At 35.2% G+C, this 23509-nt stretch overlaps 1 protein-coding gene and 1 long non-coding RNA gene across 12 annotated transcripts in view; one reads left to right on the top strand and one right to left on the bottom strand.

Annotated features, from left to right (window-relative positions):
• Nucleotides 1–23509, top strand: part of LOC138707927 (uncharacterized) — a 272613-nt gene that overhangs the window by 200209 nt on the left and 48895 nt on the right. The gene's annotated exons all lie outside the window — the stretch shown is intronic.
• The window catches only part of LOC138707928 (uncharacterized), a 57854-nt gene continuing 45902 nt past the window's right edge, over nt 11558–23509 (bottom strand). For 6 of the 11 annotated variants that reach the window (XR_011334452.1, XR_011334453.1, XR_011334451.1 and 3 more), the window contains one exon: nt 11812–12970. This is a non-coding gene — a long non-coding RNA (uncharacterized lncRNA). The other 5 variants (XR_011334456.1, XR_011334458.1, XR_011334455.1 and 2 more) reach the window with 5 other exon arrangements.

Raw genomic sequence — 23509 nt, forward strand, 5'->3', positions numbered from 1 at the left:
TCGTAATGTCCATGTTCCTTCCCCATACAATGCCACACTCCACACAAAGCACTTCACTAGTCTCTTCCTTAGTTCTTTTTCCAGAGGTCCGCAGAAGATCCTTCTTCTTCTATTTAAAGCTTCCTTTGTTCATGTTTGCAGTTTTTCTTGGGAAGGATAGGCCTAAATGCGGTAACATCCCGTTGCTTTCCGCACACCACTATCTCTTTCTCATCTTAGTAAATTCCAGGGGGCCCAAGCGTGGAGATGAGGAGAGTGGATTTAACTAATTGGGCCCTCCGGACTTCACCGAAAGTCACGGCAAGGGTTAAATATTAATTCTATCAGGATGTTTGACCCTATCAGAGATCGGGAAATCTCAATTAGCCTTTGCCCCCCGCATCCTGGACTAGCTTCTACGAATCATCAGAAAATCTTACAGTGTGATTGGGCCAATTTTTCCGAAAATGTTTCCACACTTTTGCCCTCGTAGCTCAGCGGACGAACGTCGGAATTTAGATGTCAACGTCTCAGGTTCAATTCCTCGTTACTCCTTTTCATTTTATTGTGGTTCAAGATAGTATAATGTAATAATACAAAAAGAAAAACTATTACGAGTATTATGCAACTGGATTATTCCAAACCTAATATTAAATTTATGTTATTTATATCGCTAAAGAACGATTAAAATATAAATAACTTGAATATTATTTATACAGTATAACTAAAGAACGATAACACAATATAAATGATAAATATCGGTTTGTTTAATTAATATAAGATATTATATAATACGTGTTTAATTATCTAAATAAAGTAACCTATTTTACAAAGAAAGATGTTTATTTGTGTTATAATAATTACTTACATAAAATACAGATTATTTATATTGCGAGAGAACAATAACAATATAAATAACTTGAATATTATTTTATAATGCTAATGAAGGAAAACAGAATATAAATGATAACTTGAATATTATTTATATCGCTAAAGAACAATAACAATATAAAAAACGTGAATATTATTCATATAGGAATTTCACAGATTTATTACAGATGTGTTTAAGAAATTGTAGAAAAATAGTAATTAGTAACAGTGTCCTATTTATTCTTCTTGGAGCCAAATTTGTAACTTTTAAAAGTGTGGTTACTATGTTGAAGTGTATGTGTTGCACCGGATGCTTGATTTGTTATGTATGTGAGTCAGTTATGGGATGCTTGATGTCGTCGCAATGTCGTAATTATAGTTTGATTTTGTTTGTGTCACTATTGTGTATTAATTTATGATGTATGGTATGGAAAGCTGCATATTTGTTATAGAAGTGTTACGTATGTGTGTTGTTAATGTTTTTGTATGTTTCAAATTGATAACTGATATTTGTTTTGCAATCGCAATGCCTAATTTACGGATTGTTTATGTTTTGTTTACATCGCGTAAGCTAATTTAACTTTCTTTTCCATTTCTCTTTATGCGTATCTGTTTTGTGTATAAAACTATAGCCCTAACATACATATGTAAAATAGGGCTAACCCCCACTGGAGATACAATAATAATAATTATTATTATTCATATCGTTATAAAACGATAACAGAATACAAATGATGACTTGAATTTTATTCATATCCCTAAAGAACGATAACAAAATATAAATAACGTGATATCCATCAAGAACGATAACTGGATATAAATGATAATTTGAATATCATTTACATCGCTAAAGAACGATTAAAAAATAAAATGAAAACTTGAAGAAGGCGCGAACCCACAACCTTTCAATCATTAAACAAGCACTCTACCGCTGGTCTGCGAGGAGCAGATATGGAAGACTTCCATAGTTCCGGAACTGCTTGTACAAGCACATGCATCTTGTAACATCGCCGCGATCCGAAATGGACTTTGAAAATATTCGCTGTTCACGAGTGCGGCCACGTTTTTTTTTTTGGACAGCTGTACCTTGCTACCCAGCGAAATTTGGTCACTTACAATCGAGCGAAAGTAAGTGACTTGCCATCTAGCGGAAGTAGGTCACTTGACATCCATCGAAATGAGGACACTCGCAATGCAACGAATGTATATCACTTGCATGCCAGCGAAATGAATCACTTGTAGTTCATCGAAAGTAGGTCACTTGCAATGGAGCGGAAGTAGTTCACTTGCAATCCAGCGAAAGTAGGTCACTTGCAATCGAACGAAAGTAGGTCACTTGCCATCCAGCGGAAGTAGATCACTTGCCATCGAGCGAAAGTAGGTCACTTGCCATCAAGCGAATGTCGGCCACTTACCATCCAGCGAAATTTGGTCACCTGCCGCCAAGCGAAAGTATGTCACTTGCCATCGAATGAAAGTATTAACCCGGGCAAATTGAATATCCTTTTAGCATTTTCACCTTTCTATTTAATTTCTATTCACTGATAATAAAATTAAATCAAGACATAATGACGATGTTAATGAGCCATATCAGACGATAAGAAATGTTATTACAGTCCTTTATAGCACGTTAGATAAGTACAAAATACATATTTGAACAAGTCGACTTTTCACTGGCACTGAAGACATAGATTTCTTCTTCTTTTGCTCCTGCCCATAAGTTACTTCTCTTTCAACGTTTTAATCCGTATAGATGTAACATCTTCAGAGCGCTGATATTTTCTTCGTTTACCTCGTATCTTTCGAGCATCCATTTTTGCCACTGGCCTAAATCAAAAGAACTGCCTTGCATTATTCTGCTGACGATGTTGAGAGTTTTGGTGTAACCAGAACTGAAAATCTGATGTAATTGATGTATTGAATATTCCTTCAATCTCTGAAGATAACGACATCACAGAGGTGGTTGATTCTGAGTGAGAATTAACTGTTTCTTCAGCCGCTGAAGAAGCTGGCACCGCAGAATTTACTAAATCTGAGCCAGCTGTCGTTTCGCTGATTTCTGTCTCAAGTGGGCAATCTGTAAGTTGATCTGCAGGAAAAGCTTCATCAACAAACACATGGTTGTGTGGCCAAATAGCAGAACCACTGATTGGAAGATTTTATTTCTTCAAGTACTTTCTTCATGGCTTCTTCAGAATATTTGGCTTGTTCCGTCTTCCTCTTGAAAAATTAAACCATCTCAAAACACATTACGACCTTTTTAAGTAAAAATTAAGAACAGTGTTGCTGATTTATATTTTATTAGTGTGATTTAATGCCTCCACTATGTAAAATGACCTAACACGCTTTATTACAATAGGCAAATAGTTACAAAAATACAGCTAACACTAATATAGTCAAATAAATGTGGCAGGGCAAAGCGGATAAGTTATCCACTTTGCCCGCAGACGGCATTTCGCTTTCCACTTAAGTTTATACAAACATAAACGTCAATAATCTTCTTCGTAAGTACGGCACTTTAGAAGTAATCGTATCGCCTATATATATCTATCACATAACAAAGAGTTTCTGCAGTATTGTATTTTGTACAGTTGTCAAAAAAAAAAGTGGCCGCACTCGTGAACAGCGAATATTTTCAAAGTCCACTTCGGGTCGCGGCGATGTTACACGATGCATGTGCTTGTACAAGCAGTTCCGGAACTATGAAAGTGTTCCATATCTGCGCCTCGTACACCAACGGTAGAGTGCTTGTTTAATTATTCAAATGTTGTGGGTTCGGGCCTTCTTCAATTTTTCATTTTATTTTTTAATCGTTCTTTAGCGATGTAAATGATATTCAAATTGTCATTTAAATCCAGTTATCGTTCTTTATGGAAAACACGTTATTTATATTTTGTTATCGTTCTTTAGAGATATGAATAAAATTCAAGTCATCACTTCTATTCTGTTATCCTTTTATAACGATATGAATTATAATTATTATTATTGTATTTCCAATGGGGGTTAGCCATATTTTACATATGTATGTTAGGGCTATAGTTTTATACACAAAAAACATAAGCATAAAGTGAAATGGAAACGAAAATTAAATTAGCTTACGCGATGTAAACAAAACATAAATAATCCGTAAATTAGGCATTGCGATTGAAAACAAATATCAGTTATCAATTTGAAACATACAAAAACATTAACAACACACATACGCAACACTTCTATAACACAAATATGCAGCTTTCCGTACCATACATCATAAATAAATACACAATAGTTACACAAACAAAATCAAACTATAATTACGACATTGCGACGACATCAAGCATCCCATAACTGACTCACATACATAACAAATCAAGCATCCGTTACAACACATACACTTCAACATAGTAACCACACTTTTAAAAGTTACAAATTTGGCTCCAAGAAGAATAAATAGGACACTGTTACTAATTACAATTTTTCTACAATTTCTTAAATACATCTGTAATAAATCTGTGAAATTCCGATATGAATAATATTCACGTTTTTTATATTGTTATCGTTCTTTAGCGATATAAATAATATTCAAGTTATCATTTATATTCTGTTTTCCTTCATTAGCATTATAAAATAATATTCAAGTTATTTATATTGTTACTGTTCTTTCGCAATATAAATAATCTGTATTTTATGTAAGTAATTATTATAACACAAATAACCATCTTTCTTTGTAAAATAGGTTATTTTATTTAGATAATTAAATACGTATTATATAATATCTTATATTAATTAAACAAACCGATATTTATCATTTATATTCTGTTATCGTTCTTTAGTGATACTGTATAAATATTATTCAAGTTATTTATATTGTAATCGTTCTTTAGCGATATAAATAACATAAATTTAATATTAGGTTTGGAATAATCCAGTTGCATAATACTCGTACTAGTTTTTCTTTTTGTATTATTACATTATACTATCTTGAACCACAATAAAATGAAAAGGAGTAACGAGGAATTGAACCTGAGACGTTGACATCGAAATTCCGACGTTCGTCCGCTGAGCTACGAGGGCAAAAGTGTGGAAACATTTTCGAAAAATTGGCCCAATCACACTGTAAGATTTTCTGATGATTCGTAGAAGTATGTCCAGGATGCAGGGGGCAAAGGCTAATTGAGATTTCCCGGTCTCTGATCGGGTCACACATCCTGATAGAATTAATATTTAACCCTTACCGTGACTTTCGGTGAAGTCCGGAGGGCCCAATTAGTCAAATCGACTCTCATCTCCACGCTTGGGCCCCCTGGAATTTAATAAGATGCGAAAGAGATAGTGGTGTGCGGAAAGCAACGGGATGTTACTGCATTTAGGCCTATCCTTCCCAAGAAAAACTGCAAACATGAACAAAGGAAGCTTTTAATAGAAGATGAAGGATATTCTGCGGACCTCAGGAAAAAGAACTAAGGAAGAGACTAGTGAAGTGCTTTGTGTGGAGTGTGGCATTGTATTTGGAAGGAACATGGACATTACGACGAAATGAAGAGAAACGAATTGAAGCATTTGAAATGTGGATGTGGAGAAGAACGGTGCGTGTGAAGTGGACAGACAGAATAAGAAATAAAATTGTGTTTGAAAAAGTGAGTGAAGAAAGAATGATGCTGAAACTGATTAGAAAGAGAAAAAGGAATTGGTTGGGTCTCTGGTTGAAAAGAATAATAGACGACATTAGGATATGTGGATCATATGCGGAGACTAAGAGGAAGGCAGAAAATAGGAAAGATTGGAGATTGCTGGGTTTGCAATGAAAGACCTGCCCATGGACAGAACACTTATGTATGTATGTTCAGAATGCCTGGAATATCGTGCCTAAGAACAGTCGCTATTTGTAAAGACTAGTCAATTCCATGCCCACTCGACTGCAAGATGATCGAGATAAGAGGAAGATAGACTAAATATTGAATTGTGGCTTTTTGTTTTGTTTTTTGAACGCTTAATTGTTTGAATGTTTTAAGGCCGACGCCAGTAAATTTGTTTTGTTTATGCCACGAAAGATATTTTTATTGAGAATAAAATCTTTTTTCTTTCCATTTGCAGCCACAGTATCATAATGATAAAGTCATGGCATAATATATTAATGAACCTGATGTTAATTACTAAAATAATCGTAAAAGAGAAAGGAGCCATTATGTATAGTTTGTCTCTCTCAAAAACATAACAAAAAAGAACATAAAAAGCACGAGGCTGTAGTCGAATGCAGAACCTCATGAATAAGAGGCCTGAACGCTACCATTACACTATTGAGTAACACACATAATACTTGAATTATAACTGTAGATATCAGGCAACGTGGTCCTACAACATGTAACATCGCCTGTCTCCGAATTGTAGCGAAGATACCCGAAGGGAACTTTGTTTCAGGAGAGCGGCCACTTTTTCTTTTGACAACTGTACATATGTTTCTCTTACCTTGAAATATTTTAAGAAAACAGTCGATTTTCTTCAAACACACGCTGACTTCCTCTCTCACTAGCTAGAATGATGACAAGTCAGTTCCAGCAGCAAAATCCGGTTGGGATTCTCCTCAACATAACAGAAAACGCTACCTGTTGGCGCTTCTAAGAAATAGACATTATTCTGTATGACTTGAGGCTTTCCCGGCGTTTGATGTAGAATAACTCTTCTCGGGTTCTCAGCCAGGTGAGTTGGAGATTAGCTTCCAAGCTTTCAACGGCTAGCTCTGCCATGGCAGAGCTAGCCGTCGAAAGCTTGGAAGCTAATCTCCAACTCACCTGGCTGAGAACCCGAGAAGAGTTATTAGACATTATTCTGTTTCCCCGGGTTATTCGTTTTGCCCGGGTCTCCCCTAATCAGCAAAATTGCAGCAAATCCGTCGCACTTTTTTCTAGCCTTATTTTTCGTGTACAGTTGTCAAAAGAAAAAGTGGCCGCTCTCCAGAAACAAAGTTCCCTTCGGGTATCTTCGCAACAATTCGGAGACAAGCGATGTTACATGTTGTTGGACCACCTTGCCTGATATCTACAGTTATAATTAAAGTATTCCGTGTGTTACTTGATGGTGTAATGGTAGTGTTGGGGCCTAGTATTCGTGAGGTCCTGCGTTCGAATACAACCTAGTGCTTTTATGTTCGTTTTTGTTTTGTTTTTAAGAGAAAGAGACAAAATATACATAATTGCTCCTTATTTACGATTATTTTAGTATTAACATCAGGTTCATTAATGTATTATGCCATGACTTTATCATTATTTGTTATGACATTATGGCTACAAATGGAAATCAAAAAAAGATTTTTTTCTCAACAAGAATATCTTTCGTGGCATATACAAAACAAACTTACTGCCATCTGCCTTACAACATTCAAACAATTTTAAGCGTTCAAAAAACAAAACAAAACGCCATGATTCAATATTTAGTCTATCTTCCCCACATCTCGATCACATCTTGCAGTCGAGTGGACATGGAATCGACTAGAGTGTTTTCAAATAGCGAATGTTCCCAGCCACGACATTCAAAGCATCCTGGATATACATAAGTGTTCTGCCTATGGGCAGGTCTTTCACTGCAAACTCAGCATTCTCCAATCTTTCCTATTTTCTGCCTTCCTCTTAGTCTCCGCACATGATCCACATATCTTAATGCCTTCTATTATTTTATATTTTCTTCTGCCCCGAACTCTTCTCCTGTTCACCATTCCTTTCAGTGCATCCTTCAGTAGGCAGTTTCTTCTCAATTAGTGACCCAACCAATTTCTTTTTCTCTTTCTAATCAATTTCAGCATCATTCTTTCTTCATCCACTTTTTCCAAGACTTAATTTTTATTCTGTCTGTCCACTTCACATGCTCCTTTCTTCTCCACATCCACATTTCAAATGCTTCTATTCGTTTCTCTTCATTTCTTCGTAATGTCCATGTTTCTGCCCTATACAGTGCCACACTCCACAAAGAACTTCACTAGTCTCCTCCTTAGTTTTTTTTCCAGAGGTCCGCAGAAGATGCTCCTTTTTCTATTAAAAGCTTCTTTTGTTCATGTTTGCAGTTTTTCTTGGGAAGGATAAATGCGGTAACTTCCCATTGCTTTCCGCACACCACTGTCTCTTTCGCAACTTAATAGATCCCAGCGGGCCCAAGCATGGAGGTGAAGAAAGTGAATTTGACTAATTGAGCACTCCGGACTTCACCGAAAATCACCACAAGGATTAAATATCAGTTCTATCAGGATTTTTGATCCAATCAGATACCTGGAAATCCCAATAAGCCTTTGCCCCCCCCGAATCCTGAACGAACTGCTACAAATCATCAGAAAATCTTAGACGGGGACTGAGCCAATTTCTCCGCAAATGTTTCTGAACTTGTGCCCTCATAGTTCAGTCGGAAGAACGTCGGAATTTAGATGTCTCACATTCAATTCCTCGTCACTCTTTTTCATTTTATTGTGTTTCAAGATAATATAAATTAATGTAATTATATAAAATAAAAAACAACCACTAGTATTATGCAACTGTATTGTTCCAAACCTAATATTAAATTTATGTTATTTATGTCGCTAAAGAACGATAACAGAATATAAATGATAACTTAAATATTATTCATAGCACTAAAAACCGATAACAGAATATAAATTATAATTTGACAATTATTTATATCGCTAAAGAACGATAACAGAATGTAAATGAAAACTCGAATATAATTTATATCGCTAAAGAATAATAACAGAATACAGATAATGACTTGAATATTATTTATATTGCTAAATAATGATAACAAAATATAAATAACTTCAATATTATTTTTATTGATAAAGAACTATAACAGAATATAAATGGTAACGTAAATATTATTTATAATGTCAAAGAACGATAACAGAATATAAGTTATAATTTGAATATTATTTATATCGCTAAAGAACGATTAAAAAATAAAATGAAAGCTTAAGCAAGGCCCGAACTCACAACCTTCAAATCATTAAGCGAGCACTGCACCGCTGGTCTACGAGACACAGATATAGAATAATTCTATACTTCCGGCACTGCTGCTACAAGCACATGCATCATGTAACATTGCCGTGACCTGAAGTGGACTTAGAAATATTTGCTGTTCATGAGTGCAGCCACTTTTTTTTTTTTTTTTGACAACTGTACATCAGAAATTTGTTCTGTCTTATATAAGAATGTCTGAAAAATTAAAATCTTGACATATGTATTTGATTATCCATCCAGAGTCTTCAATGCTGGCTAAATTTGTTTTGTGTTAAACTGTTAAATTTAAGAAAGAAGTGACAAATACTATGTATTTATGGTTGAAAATGGAGCTCTAAGTCTTCAAGCATTTCCATTTCATATCTCTGTGAAAGTGGTTCCTCTCGTGGTTGTGTTCCCTTAAAAGAAGCTTTCAGGGGGTAAGCATATTTTACACTCAGTTTTTGCATCATGGGGAATAGGTCATTGCGACTCAGTATGGATTAAACCAGAATTATTTGAAGAGTACTTACATTGCAGTGGCAGATGGTGGGTTTGAAATTTGAGTAGGCCAAGACATGACTGATGAGAATTTGCATTTTATGTATTAAAAAATATAGGGCCTGTCACGTAAATCATTACCAAGTGCCGAATTTTTAGGTTTTAAGAAACTAAAATTAGGTTTACCAATCTATGTTTTATGATTTAAAAATTTATATTTAAGAATTTATAGGATTTTACGGAGGAAGAAAATAAAAATGAACAACTTACTGTTAATATATTACAATACTCTTAGAGTTACATTCAAATATCCGTTATTATAGGCCTAACATTATAAACATAAAAATTAACCTGATGTTTCACGTGGTGATGATGGAATGTTTTATGAAACTATTTATCAATGTTAATACATATTTAATGTACTGTATAAATAAATATATGGCGTAACACAAAAGAAAAAAAATTAACAAGAACACCTGCAAACAAGAGAAAAATAAACCAACATCAAAGAAAACTTTTATATAGGGAGAGAAAACTAACAACACGTGACTCAATTTTCTAAAATCAAGAAGAAAGAGAGAGAACTAGCCGAACATAGCCGAAAGCAGCCGTGACTAATAGTACCAATGAGATAGAAGAGAATCTGTCTTCTAACTCGTTGAGCAATACAGTTGTCAATAGTGAGAAGGACGCCTCCAAATTCGGCTCCCCTTGTGCGTTCTAGTTAAGTTTAAACACTCCGCTAACCAGCTATCTTATTGGTTGATCTGCTGTTCTCATGGTTACCGGGGAGTAGAGTGATGTAGTTGTCTCCTCTCTCTCACTCTCGCATGGACACTGCAGGCTGCTAGACGTCGGCTATACAGGTTACAGCACTATCTGTTATTTTTCGGTACGAATTATTTGTACTATCTACAGTATAGCGAGCGAGCATCACCAACTGGATGTGGTCGACTTGGCGTAACCCCTGATTGTGATCAGGGATGTAACTTACATCTTAGTCATATTGAATAGTAAAATCAATATAAAAGGAAAAAGTCTGTCATTTGCTATAACTTGTTTGTGATCTTAATTCATATATATTATTTTAATGTACCGAAGTACATATGATATTTCCATACAGATATTCTGCGTCATCATATGATGAAAGAGTAATGGAACAGAGAAAAATTCTCTCTGGTACCGGGATTTGAATCCGGGTTTTCAGCTATACTTGCTGATTGCTTTATCCACTAAGCCACACTGGATACCCATCCCAGTGTCGGATAGAATCATCTCAGTTTAAATTGCAACTCTTTGGTTCCCTCTAGTGGCCGCCCTCTGCACTACGTCATAGATGTCTATGAACGTAGGACTGAAGTCCACACATGTGCTGAGGTGCACTTGTTATGAGTGACTAGTTGGCCGGGATCTGACGGAATAAGCGCCGTCTTAAATCACGAAGTGATTTACACATATCATATATATTATTTTAATGTACCGAAGTACATATGATATTTCCATACAGATATTCTGTGTCATCATACGATGAAAGAGTAATGGAATACAGAAAATTTCTCTCCGGCAATACAGTTGAATTTTTCTCTGTTCCATTACTCTTTCATCGTATGATCTTAATTCAGTTGGAATTAATACTGTCATATTGTATTCTGGTAAAATATTAGGGGAGGCATGACCTCCCTTGCCTCCCCTGAAAATCCGCCGCTGTTACATTGGAAACTAATTTGCACCATACTGGAAAGATAAAGCCACCAAATTTCTAATCTTGTTGTTAGTCATCTTACTTGTCAGGTAAGTCAGATTTGCACTGACCTGGGAATACCGATAGTGTTAGTTGCACTAGGCCTATATTCAAATTCAACCAGAATTTTACAACCAGCAGATGTTGCCACTTTCAGACCTATAAAATAAGGCTGGCACAAAGGAGTTTTTTTTTTTTATTATTGGCATAGATTTCATCCAAGTAAGGATTAAATTTAAGAAGAATTCTGCCTTGTTTTGAAAAAAAGTGCTCAATAATTTTGTCAAGCTCCAGATACTAAAAAATTTATTCCATGCATAATGCTTGACTCCATAAAATCCAGATGCTGTTGATTATTCTAAGTGTTTAGGTAGTAGAATTCTAGCTAAATAGCCAACTAAAAGAAGTTAAATGTAACAAAGGTACTTGAACTTGTAGCAGAAAAATAAATATTGAAGAAAAATTCAGGAATATAAAAGAAGAGTTAAAAAGTACTAAGAACAATAAAGAAGTTTTCATTTTATCCCGATTGTGGGATTAGACTAAATTTTTATTAGGCGTAGGAATTACAAGTATTCATGGAATCGTCAGTACACAGGAATAAAATATATATAACACATAATACAAAACAAACATATCTAAATTACATGCATAACCTGGTATCTTCATTAAAACAAAGCAAATTCATTTATTTATACTGTATGTTTTTTCTCTCTAGTCTGTCTCTAATTATTCTTCTGCTTCATTGATTTTACTGGAAACCTGAAACATAGAGGACAGTATCAACAAGAAGTGAGTGTGAATAATTTGATTAACTAAATCTTTAAATTTAAAAATCCATTTAAGCAAAATGTCATGTGTGTTAACAGAATGTCCTTTACCTTTCCTTTGAATTTTTTTCTGTTGAGTTCTTTAATGCTTTATGGGAGTTTATTATACAAATTAGAGCCTCTTTGTGATATGAAGGGTTCAGAGCCATAGTGGACCAAGTGCCATTTATTAAAAATGGAGGAAGCAAGGGTTAAAGTTAAGTGAATACCATAGTTTAATGATGATTGACATACAATTTAATTTGAATGTGTATACTTTATATTACTTGCTATATGTTTCCATTGAATTATGGTAATAACTTCATTTCAACCCTTGTTTTCTACGGTTTTAGTAAATGGCGCTTGGCCCACTATGGTTCTGAATTCTTCATATATACTGTTAGGACGTCAAGTAAGTCTGTGGTAATTTAAATGTATATTATGAGATGTTCTGGTGTTACAGTTGAATTTGTTTTGTAGGAATTTATATTTTGATGAATAAAATATACTGTTTCTAAAAAACATATGCGGGGTACAAGTACAATTCCGAGCTCTCTGAACATTTTTCCATTTTCAAGTTCCCCCCCCTCCAATATGAATAGTTATGTGGATTTTGATGAAGATTCCCAAGGAATAATTCCATTATGAAAATATCGAATGTACATAGCCAAAGTAAACTGATTTTAAGAGTTACATGGATGATATTTTAGTGAAGACTCTAAAAGCATAACATAAATGAATTCATCTTCAGTCTTGTGTATACTACTTTTAACACTTTATTACAGAAGATTGATAAATGGGTAACTTAATAGTGTTATATATTTAAGTACGTGGGCTTACAGCTGTTTCGGTAGGTACACCATTCGTCAGAGCCTACTGGATCATAGCGTCATCTTGATATCGCTGCTTGTTGTAAGGGTGTGTTAGTGTGTGAAGTCAAATAGTGAGTGTGTTCTGAAATTGATCTGTGTGTTGAGTTTTTGGTTTTTGGGTTGGATGTGTAGGATTTCCATGTCTGTACTTACTGTCATTCTCTGAGGAGTTTAGTGCTGAGAGGAATGCGGTTCCGACTAGTCTAGTGCGGTACTGAAGTGGGAGGGGACAGTGACAGCGGCAGTCTGGAAAGAAGTACAATCATACTGAAAACATTCGCCCAATTTACGAGAGCAGTATGCCTATTAGTTTTCTAACGTATTTTTGGCGAGATAGAGATACAACCATTCGTACTTACATGTTCAGAGAAGGAAAGTATTGTAGAAAATTTTATTTATTTATTCATTATTTATTTATTTATTATTCATTTATTTATTACTTATTTATTATTTATTTTAGTGAAGTTAAGGCCATCACACCACCAGAAATACAAATACAATAAAATAAATAAAAGGAAAAATCATAATACAACTACAATAATATAAATGAAAAGAAGAATCACACTATAAAATTTAGTGATTAGTAGAAATGAATTAAATTTGTATAGTAATCAATTTAATTTTGAAATTAACATTTCATTGAAAAAAAAAAAAAAAACACAAAATAATAGCCAAATTCTGGTCGAGCATCACAGCATTAGGCTCGAAAGTTTGCAGTATTTGAGGAAAATAAAGAAGTACAGAGAAGAAGGCCGCTCCATCTTTTACATGGATGATGATGATGATGATGATGATGCTGGTGGTGGGAAAGGTAACAGTGAAGCACTGATGAACATTACTGATATTTCCGCATGAGTATATTTCATTGTTAATTAGTGATTAACTGTTAAATATAGTGATTCGATTGCTGCTCAGTGTATTTCCACATTAGTGTTTATTAGTGATTATTGTTCCGAACTGGTGCTCATTGTATTTCCACATTGATTTACTTCTTTATTGCTTATTATTGTTCCGAACTCCTGCTAATTGTATTTCCATTACCGGTAATTTACTACTTTAGTGTTTATTAGTGATTATTGTTCTAAACTGCTGCTCATTGTATTTCCACATTAGTTTACTTCTTTAGTGTTTATTATTGTTCCGAACTCCTGCGCATTGTATTTCCATTAGTTTACTACTTTAGTGTTTATTAGTGACTATTGTTCCGAACTGCTGCTCATTGTATTTCCACGTTAGTTTACTTTTGTAGTGTTTATTAGTGACTATTGTTCCAGAGTATGAAGTGAACACAGTGACAGGAGCTCAAAATTATGCAGACGCTGCAACATGAGACTTCATTTCTAATATGACTGTATTTCCCTCCCTCCATTCGCTCCATCTCAGGTCGGTCTCCCTCCCACAGTCGAACCTTCTCCTCTCTCGCATTGACAAGCTGTCACCATAAAGTAAGTGGGCTGTAAGTGAAATAGTTTTGCTTTGTGATGATTTCTATAATTTGGATGATTTCTTCGATGTGTTCTTGTGGTGATTGTTGTCTATAAGCATTTGTTTTAGTATCTGTAATGTGTTCTGTACTGGCATGTTAGTGTATAGTTAGTGATATTGAAAGATGCTAGAGTTGCGTTGTGTGGGATGTGTTGGTGTTTTGTTTTGTTGACTAGATCTATAGTGTTTTATATTGTTGTCTGCTTTTCAAATTTTATGTTGTTTCTGATGACTTTGTCCATGTGTGCAGCTAGTTTGTGCGCTGGTGCATGTTTGTAGTTGATTAGTGGTCTTATTGGTATGTTCTCTTTATGTATCTTGGGTAGCGCGTTGAATGAATTAACTTCTCTGATAGATGTTGTATGTGACTTTGACAAGTCACATTGAAATATATCCATACACTTATAAATTTTGTACATTCTACTGAATTATTGTTGTTAAGTACTACATGGATGTGATTAAGCGGACATTAATTGAATGATATAGACCAGTGGTTCCTAAAGTGAGGGTTGTGAGATGATTACAGAATAAAAAAAGTCTTATTAACATATTGGTACACTTATGTTGTATTTAGAAATATAGCTAATCATAAACAATGTTGAACATGAAAAAAAAAAAAAATATTTCAGTAGCTGTAATGTAAACAGTACTGCGATAAATGTGCTCTCTTTCTTTAATACAAAATAGCTTCTCAAATCTGAACTCTAATAAAGTTTCTTTATAAATCTGTCCGTTTTGTCCCAGGCTGTTATTATGTTAATAACTTGCTCTTGCAAACTTCTATTCAAAGTGTTTAAATATTCAGAAAATAGGCTATATCAGCAAGGAAGGCCAATCTAAGTCAAAGAGAATATTGGAAGGTACCAGTAGGTTTGCATATTATTATTTCTCATATTGCACGTACTGGTACATTAGTAGTTGGGAGATATTCACTGATTTTTAATAAAATTATTGTTGTTTTCAATTTTGCAGGCATTTGTATTCTTCGAATAAGTAGTACTAGTATGGTAATGGAGGAGAGGGGTCGCAAACAAATGTCTCGTCCAAAAGTGGGTCACGCCTTCAGAAAGTTTGAGAACTACTGATATAGGCTATAGATGGTTTTATTTACGTTTAACTTAAGTTTGTTTTTTTGTTAGCCACTGTTCTAATTTCGCTGACATTCCATTAATTTTTACTTGCAAGTTGTTTTCTCTAATGTCATTCGATAATAACTTTCTGTCATCTGCAAATAGGACAGCTTTACCTTCGAGTGGGTTTGAAGGAACATTATTTATATGTAGAAGGAATAAGATTAAATCAAGAACTGAATCTGGAGACACACCATGAGACATAGTTCCTGAGTCAATTTGTACAACCTGTTTCCTGTTACTTAGGTATGACATGAACCAGTTCCTTGCTAATCCTCTTTGCCAAGATGATGTAATTTCCGGATTAGAATTTCGTCATTTACCATATCAAATGCTTTACTAAGGTCCAGAAAGAGACCAACAGTTTCTTCTTTATTGTCTTTAATATTGAAGATTCATTCTATAAAAGATACCATGGTATTTTGATACCCTCACCTCTTTTAAACTCAAACAGAGAATTTGACAGGAAATAAAACTGATCTGTTGTACTGTACTAGAAAAAAGTAATGATCTGCTTGAATATTCTAAGTCCCATACACAAGACACTGTGCATGATCAGAGGCCAAGAGCACAGATACACAAGTGAATGCTAATGGAGTTATTGAAATTCTATTTCGAGTGCTGTCATAACCCGTTCTGAAACGCACTTGAAAATATGCGAGAAAAGTAGATTTGCTGTAAATGATACATGTATAGATTTATAAATCATGCAGAAAAATAAAAATTTGGACCTTCGTGAGGATACTGATATGCCACACAGAAGTGAAGCCTTCAGTCTCGTCTCAGTAGCTCAGACATCTGTGCGGATGGGAGCAGGTTCGAGGCCTATGCTTGGAAGTTTTTTTTATTTCATGATTAACGTAAAAATGGAGTTTCAGAGTCCTGAGACTAAGTTATTTCCTTCCAATCGAAATCCTCCAGACTGGTCACAAAGGCTAGATGGTCTACAGCTTTCATTGATTTCTTCCTGTTCAGCCCTGTGTCTTCAAAGATTATATAACTGTTCTCAAATTGTAATTTTCACAGTCGAAACATATATCTCGAGCAGAGTTTTTTAAACAATTTTTATTACTGCACAAATCGGCACCAAAATTCTAAGATACTGTTGGCTGTTGCGAGTTAATTTCTTACATCAATTTTGCATAAGTATGCTACAATTGTTTACATTACTTGTACTTTTCTGTTTATTGTAACTGTGTGTAACTGATACAATGCAAATTTCCATGAATACAAGATTGTTGCTTTCATTTGGTGTCTGTTCTTTAACTTTTATTACTGCACATATTGGTTTATTACTGCACAAATTGTGAGAGTGCACACTAAAAAAAAAAAAAACTCTGATCTCGAGTATATCGTGAGCCTGGCCATAGATTTGATGCTTGACATGGACTGACACACAGTGATCCAGAAAACCAATCTAAGTCGATTTCTTGCAAAAGCTTTGGGATGTTTACAGTATTAATTGGAATAGTTGAGGGTGCAGAAAGAGAAAGATAAACTTTGATAGCCTCATCCCGTCATAAATTACAGCGTTTACAATGTAAATGAAGTAATGTTACAATGGTTAGTGGTACACATTTCAGCTGAATCTTTTTTGCTGCTTTCAGATATATATTTATTTTCAGATTTAATGGCACAGATTACGCAGAGGTAGCTATTATATGTCTGGCGAGAGCAGAGTGGTCTTGGCTACTGAAGAAACTAGATTTAATTAACTGTACTGATGACATTATGTCATTGTAAGTAATCAGGACTGTAGTCGGGGGTGGGGGTGGCGGAGAGGGGCAGAATCCCCAAATTATTTTTGAGCCTCCTCAAATGTTTAAATAATTATCTCATTTTCAATTAATGTGCAAATATAAAATGAACTGTTAGTTGTAGCAGTCCCATCGATTTTCTTTCCTTTTCATATTTTAGAATACTTTCAATTAGTTCTCTCATTTAGACAGCAGATGGCATGACAGCCCACTAAAATATTTGAATTATAGGGATTATATAGAATGGATGCTCAGCGAATTTTCCTGTTTTGTTTCTCTGTGCGCCGGCGTTTAGTTCCACTTTCAAACGCTAGAGGTTAGTGTAATCGAGCACACGCTAAAGCCCGGTTCAGACAGTGTGTGTTTCTATGATGGATTCCAAGGTGGCTGCGCTGATGGCTAGCTTGCTGGATTTCGAGGGTAGGTTCCTTGCTATTTTTCGTGATGTTTGCAGGCTGGAACCAAAGATGATGATATAGTATTGCCACTGAAACCATGTCGCCATGTTCATTGTTTTCCAACTAAACCTGTTTTTTCTATATTCTGTAGTTTCTAAGAAACAGTAGTTAAATATCGGACTTTGGCTGTTTTTCACTTATGGCTTAAGGACCTTATTACGACATTTACTATTGTTAATGTAGGACTTTAGTTGTTTCCACTTACGGTTTAGTTTCTTTTTGACCATGAGTGTTGGCAACAGAAGAAACAGCGGATGATTTTTCAATTTGAACTGTGAAAAGAGCCAGCTCCGTGAGAACAACCATCACCGTAGCCAACATGGAAGCCAGCATCATACCCACCACGGCACCCAGCTTGCTAGCCAGCAAAGAAACATGCAAGAAAACAAGCACCAACTGAACCAGGTTTTATATGCATTTACTAATATACAATTGTATCGATGTTTGTCATCATATGCACTTCGCATCTGATATTTTCATTACTATTCCAACTCACAATATCCACATACAATTGAAACCTCTCATTATCGCTTCACAACATCTTCATTTATGTTTCAAACCTATTTCCATCTCACAAAGCTGCTGGTAACGTACCATTTTAGTACCTCGACAGGTGTTTGAAATGACGGCCACCACCATTTTATATGTACTGTTACTTATAATGCTTTTTTTCTAGGGAGAAAAACGTGCCAGAACTCTATGTACAATATATTAAAGCAAACTGGGAGACGATTACTGTTCAGTGCACGGCAATTTTGTCCTTTTTAACCTTTCTTTTTCTTCAAATTTTAAGACTTTCAGCACTTAAGCAGAGCTCGAAAAATAATTAATATGTCTTTAATATTGTAACATTTCTCACTTTCATAGTGGAAAAAACATGACAAAAAGGTCCCGCAACGTACTCTTATGTCTCTCACATTGTTCATAACGGCCCTTTACACTGTACAACATGTTGATGAATACAAGCAATCTGACACCCACTCTGTATGATCGGAAATAATGCTCGACAGAAAACACCATAATTGCATCATCAACCCTCCTACTCAATATACAATATGTCAAACTATTATATTACTAAATAAATACTTGGTTGCTGGGGAAACTTAGACAGATGACCATAATTTCAATGTTCTTTCTTTGCCACATACCTCATTTGGGCAGGCTAGCTCTCCTAATCAGATCTAATCTCCACTACTCTATACTACAAACGCTACCAATTTCCCCAGTATCTAGCAATATTTTCTAGTGGCACACACAGATTCAACCTTCACCTAATTAAGTTCTATCAAGTTCTATTTTCTAGTGGCACACACAGATTCAACCTTCACCTAATTAAGTTCTATCAAGTTCTATCTCCTTAACCTGACTTCCCATCATAATATTAATATCACAGACGAATTGTACATATTCACTGTATCAATATAATGCAGCATTTGCAAATAACTCATCCAAGTTCACATGTCACTGTAAAGTGCTCAGTACCATCAAATTACATCAGCAAACACAAGGTACAGGTACTCTACACACTCTGTTAATACAATACACGGAACCACAATGTGGACAACAGGTCAACAAACAAAACATGATGCATAACTTACATGTATATAATAAATCAAAATAGTAAATCCCGGTGGCCGTCATTTCGAACACCTTTCAAGTATACAAAATCGTACACTGTAATCTCATATTTGTAGTATCAAAATAATTTAAAAAAATTATCGTAAATGCATTTCAAAAACTATAAATAAATGTAAATAGTCTTCTTCTTCTTCATATATTAGGACGTCCTGTATTTTTCAATTTTTCTTCACTGCGTGTCTGGTAACCAGCTCTCATGCCACCGCTTTTGTGACCATCCAAATGGTCGTGATGTGTCCCATGGTGATTTTAGGTAATCTGTCTTCAGTCATTCTTATGTAGGTCTGTCTCAACCCTTCTTTCTACCATATAAGTCATTATAGGTCGGTCTTATACAGGTTTTGTACATTCCAGCTTTATTCTTGATACTTAAATCTTTATTTCTCCAAATTATATCTCTCGAGTAGCCTTACATAATGGATGCTTTCATTGGCTGTCAATTTACCTCCTTGCTTATGTTTCTGTTGCTTGTAATATTTACTCCTAACTGATTAAACTACATTGCCTCGTTCTTTTTTATTAAGCGATGTCACATTCCAGCATCCTATTCCTATTATATACATAATGTAAATTATAAATGTAAACAATATGGAAAACAGTCATAGCCAGGAGCGGCTTTCAAAGAGGGGCTGTGGAGCTGCAGCACCCCCAGACATTTGTGACTCTTGTCTCGTTTTATGTTGTGAAATACATTTATTATACAGTCTCTATTTAGTGGCTCGAATTTTTTTTAATTTCGCTCTCATTGACATGCACGCAATCGTTAGTGAAGTCACTTCCTCCACCGGTGCTGCCAGAGCGAAGCCAGAGACAAGGACTATGGGTGAAGATACTTTCTCCCCTGGAGCTGCCAGTCTCGTCTTGGATGCTTTGTGCGTTAGTTTTACCCCTCCCCCTGCTGCCCCTGACCATGAATCCAGAGTTTCCAGAAGCTGCAAAATTTGCAGCAGTTTGTCAGTAGCGCACAGTTTTAAATACATTTTCTTTAATGTTATGAGTATAACAAGTGCAACAATGATTAATTCTGTACAATATTTACAGTCTATTCAGTTCAGTACCTTAACAATTCAGGAGAAATGTGAAATTAAGTGCCCATCTGTTGAATCTCATAATGGAAAGAACCGCTAAACAAAATACAAAGGCTCGCATATGTTTTGCTGATTTATCCAGTATTCCTGCTTTCTTCTCTCGATCTCCACTCAGTCTGTATTAGATTAATGTGTTTCAAAGACAATTCCATCAGCTGGGGCAACAAGATGGAGTTTTAAAATAAGAACAGTAAATGTTGTTCATGAGAAGAAGGAGCTATTACTAGAATGTTTTCAAACCATAATAGAATCTGAAACATCTAACAACATCACAATAAATGAGGCAACCATCCTGGTGGGTACTCTTGGAGATCCTGAATTCAATTTCTGACTCAGTTTTTTTCATTTATTGGTGTATCATGTAGATATATTATACAACCACCTACAACATCACCAGTTAGATATTTCTAAGGTCCAAATCTGCATATAAAAAAATTAAATTATGGTTTATTTAACGACACTCGCAACTGCAGGGGTTATATCAGTGTCGCTGGTGTGCCGGAATTTTGTCTCGCAGGATTCTTTTAAATGCCAGTAAATCTACTGACATGAGCCTATCTCATTTAAACACATCGAGCTGGGCCGGGATTGAACCCGCAACCGACTATGCTACCGAGGCCGATTCCGCATATCAAGCTTTGTTAGTGCCATACAGACAATACGGAACAGTGCACAGTTGAGCAGCGAGATCTGTGAAAATGAAAACCCGAAAAAGCGCTGTAAGGTCGAAGGGATTCAGACAATGGTTGCGGCAGTCAAGGAAGTGTTTGACCTCACTATCACACAAGCTAACACCCGATTCCAGTTCATAGATCATCTGATATTATCTTCTCTTCTGTGTCAAGAAAAATTTGAATGCTACAAAAGCTCATTTCCTGAAAATGACCTAAATGTATGTGTGAAGCTTTTTCTAATGTTCGATAAAGACAAACTAAAAACGTAACTCACTGTGTTGTATCAGAGACAAGAATTCAGAAATATTAGTGATGCAGTCAAGCTCTTGCAGTTTCTTCTATCTGAGAACTTGCAGGCCTCATTTTCAGAAGTTGTGAAACTACTACGCATAGCTATCACCATACCAATGACAATTTCTGAACCAGAACGTTTCTTTTCGTGTTTGAAAAGAGTGAAATCCTATCTTAGAAATACGATGAGAGATGAGAGACTGACTGCATTAGCTATGTTTTCCATTGTAAAGACTATGTTAAACGATATATCGGATTTTAATAAGAAGATGATTCAAAAGTTTGCAACCTACAAGACAAGGCGCATGGAACTAATCTTTAAATAAGTTAAGTTGCATGGTTTATTTTTGTATGCAGGCCCCCTGAATTCAATACCCACGAGCCGCCACTGGTCATAGCGATTCACATTTTTAAGGGTACTGGGTAGAGTTGGTAGCATATTTTTGCGTATAAATATCAATATATAAATTATTTTTCTTTTCTGTTTCTATCATACACACACTAATGTCCTTTGCACAGTGTGATAAACAAATGTTAGTGAGTAGTGAACTGGCCACAGAAACAAAAATAATTTTATATTCTTTTAAATTCAGCAACCATTTACTCGGAAACTACTTGAGATAAAGGGTTGACATTTTCTATACTAATGTATACTATATACTTTACATATGTTTTTGACATGGGGAGAAAGTTTGAAAAGTGTGATATTACGACTTTTTGTAATAGGTGTCCCTAACTGTTGGCAATCGCAAATTCAGCAGTTCTTCAAAATTGATAGACTACTATTTTAAAATAATTTATTCAAGTAGTGGAAATGTAGAAAGATGTGCCACATTTTATATGACAAAATAAACATATGGACATTTGTCACATTGTGCTTGTGTAATTGAAAAAAAGTACTACTGCATTTTTATTCCATTCATTTTCTTAAATAATGTGTTTTTGACATGGGGAGAAAGTTTCAAAAGTGTGGGATTAGAACTTTTTGTAATAGGTATTCCTGTTGACAACAACAAATTCAATAAACTTTTCTTTCTGCAATGCCTATATTAAAACAATGGAAGACAATTTCTTTTTCCGGCCAGCTCACAATTCACTAACATTTCTATTAAATTGATAGATATCTACAGTATGGCTACTTATAGTCATTGTATTCAATGGGGACGGCGAGACCTCACATAAACGTTAACAGTATTCATAAACTGTTGACGAAATGGCCAGAAAGTCATTTAAATATGCACTCCTGCATACGTGACTTGTATGTCTTAAAAATGCAGGTAGTAGGCTTATTGATCATATGAACGAGAAGAGTTCGGCCGGCACCATGAATCGTGTCCCAGCATAGCTCAGTTGGATAGAGCGCAGAGCTGAGAGGTCCCGGGTTCGATTCCCGATGCCAGAACGAACGAATTTTTCTCAATTTAATAGATATGTACAGTATGGCTACTTATACTCATTGTATTCAATGAGGACAGCGAGACCTCATATATGAATATATATGTATATCACTAACATTTGCTTATCACACAGTGCAAAGGACAGTCTGTGTTTCATAGAAAAAGAGGAAAAAAAATATTTATACATTCATATTTATACGCAAAAATACTGTTAATAGCTCTACCTCATATCTCTTAATCTGACTTCACACACCCCAAGTTCCTTATCTCAAAATGTTTTGCAGAGCATTCCCTAGTTCTTGTTTATATTTTAGCACACTTTTACTGAATCACTCTGTGTCTGTTCCTGTGGATACATAAATATGCACAAAGCAAATGCTGTCAACTTAATTCCTCCTAAGTCAGAGGTCTGCCATAAGCTGTGACAGTTGAATCAACACTTCTTCTTTACGAATCTTTATACTACGACTTGATGTGATTGTGAATTCAAAGACACAAAACTTTTGGTACCATTATTCTCAGTACTGTCAACTATTGTATACTCGAAGTGATATGCAGACATGAACTTCAATTCATTAGCAAAACTATATGAATCGAAATACCCATGACTCGTTAATTTCATGGACAGTGACACCTGACAAAATGACCACCTCGACTCAATGGTCACCTCAAAAAACAGTACTTTTTCTCTGGAACTGATATATTTTCCAATACAACCATGTAAATAACTCATTTAAGCAGTCACCTTGCACCACAGTCAACAGCTAGGCACATTTCATACATTGACCTGTACCTATTAAACTGTCAGCATGAAGTGCTCCTAACACTTATATGTACAGCTGTCAAAAGAAAAAGTGACCACTCTCT

The sequence above is a fragment of the Periplaneta americana genome, chromosome 10 (genome assembly GCF_040183065.1).
Source record: "Periplaneta americana isolate PAMFEO1 chromosome 10, P.americana_PAMFEO1_priV1, whole genome shotgun sequence".
NCBI lineage: Eukaryota > Metazoa > Arthropoda > Insecta > Blattodea > Blattidae > Periplaneta > Periplaneta americana.